This window comes from Apis dorsata, unplaced genomic scaffold (genome assembly GCF_000469605.1).
Source record: "Apis dorsata unplaced genomic scaffold, Apis dorsata 1.3 scaffold_169, whole genome shotgun sequence".
NCBI lineage: Eukaryota > Metazoa > Arthropoda > Insecta > Hymenoptera > Apidae > Apis > Apis dorsata.
In genome coordinates this window covers 153,866-157,678 of record NW_006263457.1, presented here as the reverse complement: position 1 = coordinate 157,678, position 3,813 = coordinate 153,866, and positions in this window count along the sequence as shown.

The following is a 3,813-nucleotide window of genomic DNA, read 5'->3' as shown; positions in this document are numbered from 1 at the left end:
AAAAAAAAAAAAAATTTTTCCAACACATTCCCCATATCTGTCTCACCAAACTACTTTTGGAGAAACTAATTTTTTTTCTCGCACTTTTCACCCCCCTCAAAATATTTTCATTCGTAATATTGGGAAAATCGACGTCCTCGACATCGATTTCGCATTTCTCAGAAATCTATCTCTCCTCGAGATAGATTTCGTTAACCAAACGGATTTGGAATCTCTGCTCCAACGAGCAGCTTATCCACCCATTAAGCAACCCTTGAAACTGGATCAGCGGTTGGAGCGCGAGATCAGTCGCAAAATCTTTAGAAAATCTTTGAAACAAAAAAATGAGCGAAGAAGGATAATCTGATATTCGTATAATTAATTTTATTTTTTTTAAACTTCGATCGATGTAAATAGAAAATTTCTTTTACGTAATAAGTTTACGTAATAAGAGTTATTACAGCGAGTATTTGATCAGATTATTGAGATAATGATAGTTTTTTTTTTTTTTTCATCATTCGTATTCTGCTTAACTCGATATTTAAATATTTTTTTCTGATAATTGGCAAACAAAAAAGAAATAGATTTACTCGAGATGTGTACATATTTTTTTTATATATATTTCCTCGAACAAAGATCGATATTGAAATTTCATAAGAATTTTTTTTCCCCCTATAAAGGGAATACGAGATTCTTCCACGTGTTTTAAATTTGAATCGTGCAAGAGAGATTACTTCATTGGATTCTATTCTCTTCTATATAAAGCATACATTCTTCTGCGTACGTAAAATTAATAAAATTCGAAATTTGAAAATCCATAGAAAATGATCCTGAAGGATGATAGATCTGAAAAATCTTGTTATTTATAAAAGAAAAAATGTATCTATCGCTCGATGTAATTACAATATTTAAATATGCGATTAAATCTTTTCCTCTATTTATTTACATCGCAATTTATTCTTACCAATTTACAAAATTATACAAAATTATATACGCGTTATATTTTCAGCTCAGCATTTTCACTCAGTTTTTAATTTTTTTATTTATCCATTTCGTATCGTATCATACATTTACATCCCATCACGAGTTCGTTCACATTTACTTATACATTTGCCTGCATTTCCTGGCCAACGCGCTTGCCGATTTCGTTCCACGGAAACGAAACGTTTGACCCAAGTCGAGGCTCTCGAAGGGGTCGAGAACGAGCGCCTCGATCTTTCGAGCCGCTAACTCGAACTTCTCCACGATAGAACTCGTGGATTGTGCCACAATCGGCGTGTGTACGACTTTCTCGTTCGCAGATTTACAAACACGGAAGAAGGCTAGGAGCGGACTAGTAGGGGGCACTCCGGCGCCACAGTGCATTCAGGTTCGCGGTAGCGCACGGATCACCTCGCGTCCTTGACGGTTCCCCAAGTCGAGCATAGGAGTGAGTATTTTAAAAAAAAATCCCCTCTCGTGTATTTTTTATTGCTTTATAAGCGGATTTAAAATTTTTCTCGATTCTCTTTTTTTTTTTTCAAAGTGTTCGACGACAGTTCGAAGATAACGCCCCCGTTTGTTACAATACGTATAATTAAGATTTTGGGAATTTATTTTAGATTTTTTTTAAATCTCGGCACATGGTAATTTCCATTTCTAAAAATCTTCAAATTTTTTTGTTTCATTTTCGAAAATTGGAGTAAAAGATCACACGGTTAAAACAAAATAAATAATTCTGTTCAGACATTTTCAAAAGATTGAAGTTTCATTTAATTAATCAATTTCAGTCAACATCTTTCTCCAATAGAGCAAGTGTTGATAAAGCTTGATGATAAATTATAGTTTTCATTTGAATCAATCTGCTGTCATTCACGTAAGTGAATGAGGAGAAAGAAAAGAAGAAAAGCGATGAAGAGAAGAGAAGAGAAAAAGAAAAAAAGACAGACGAAGAATAACTGGAACACAAAGTTAATGACTCATTCGAAGCGGTTACGTGAAAGATCACGTTTCGAAAAAAAAAATAAAAAAAGTAATTGCAGTTACTCGTGTCCGCGAGAGCAGAGAAAGTAGCGATAATTGCGCTTATGCAGAGTTGAAATTACAACAACGAACGTAATTGAAGGATTGCGTCATACACACAATTTGTCTTTCGTCGTTTCCATCGCGAATTATCCGTGAAAACGAAATTTTACAAAATTCAACTGTAACTGCCTTACAATTTTTTTCAATTCACCTCACGGAGAGAGAATAAGCAATTGACGAGGGGGGGGGCTCGTCGATTCGTAAATAATAAATAAATTTTAACAGTTAAAAGAAGCCGAAGTCGGTATAAATCGCATAATCCGGTGGAACGAGTTACGCAATTCGACAATCTCCTCTATTCCTTTATTCTCGCTTTTAATTGACAATTTTATATATAATCGCAGTTAGACAATTAACGAAACGAATCATTTTCGTTTAAACGTTACACGCTTAATTATCCTCCTTAATTTCGATCGAGATTTCTCTCGTAAAACGAAAGAAAATGCAATTGCGACGAGGAAATGTGTATCGACGAGTGTTCGGATATATAGCTTTTACTTTCTCTAGAGCGCGTGAATCGCCACCCACGCCACAAGTCGAGCACGTGATCGTTAGTGAAAGCACCAAACCGTGGATGCAACAGGATGGCCATGACACGTTTCGCAATCCCCGTTGATGCTACGCCAATATAACGATCTGGATATCTCTCAATGGCTTCGCATTTTTGTATCAACCGATGTGACGCGATTCTCTCAAGAATTTCGAGGGGCAATGGGGGGTTTTTATCTCGAGATAAACGATAGGCATGGACGATAAGCGAGATATAAAATTTATGTGCTGGAGATTTTTTTCCAGATTTTGATAATTCGCAAACGAGAATAGATGATATTTTTGATAATATATTTTTCCAAATGACGCAACCGTGTTATTTCCATTCGAATTAAATATATAAATCCTGCAATGCGGCAGTGGAAACTCGTATATCTCAAGTTTTACGATCGAGCAAACATTTATACACACACCGTTTGTCTTTTACAATAATTTGTTGTTCGGTTGATTTCACTGTAATAATAATAATAATAATAATATTCAATCGCTACTCGTATATAACTTTTAACGGATAATTCAGATTTATTATCCGCTAATTGCCCAACCGAAAATAGTAACGTAAACACCGTTGACCACATTACTTCGAGTATCCCCAACTCGAAGATACAATGTGTCTCGACTTTCTACTAATATTTTTATTCCTTTCTTTATTTTTCTTTTTTATTCTCGCGCGGAGAAATCCACGCGATAAATCGACCGGGATATATACGCACCCGTATATCAACCATCGGATCGAGGATGTTCTTTGAACCGTGTTACCCATTGATCCGTGGGAACGCGGGTCGATACGGAACCTTACACCCACATACGATACGATCTCCATTCAGTTTCCCTCGCTTCGCATTTTTATTTTTACACACGCGGAACCGGAGAAAAAGAGAGAGAGAGAGAGAGAGGTCCGTTTTTATCCCGAATCCGCGTATCGCGACTCGCGAGCGCCAGCTGCAGTGTTTCAAGTTCGCCGAATCTCGAATAATCGGCAACCTCGCAATTTGCCTCGCGCTCCACTATGCGTACCGTTTATGCTTCAACTTGTGAAGTTTGAACTTTCTCCGATCGCAAACATCATTCTTCCCCTCGAAAAAAAGATGCTCGTCGAGGACGCTTCTTTGACGGAAGACCGCCGGAATAGATAAACATTGCACACGCGTGTATATGTATATGTATATACGATACTCGTTAATGAGACATTGATACGCGCAAATGATCTTTTTTACGGGA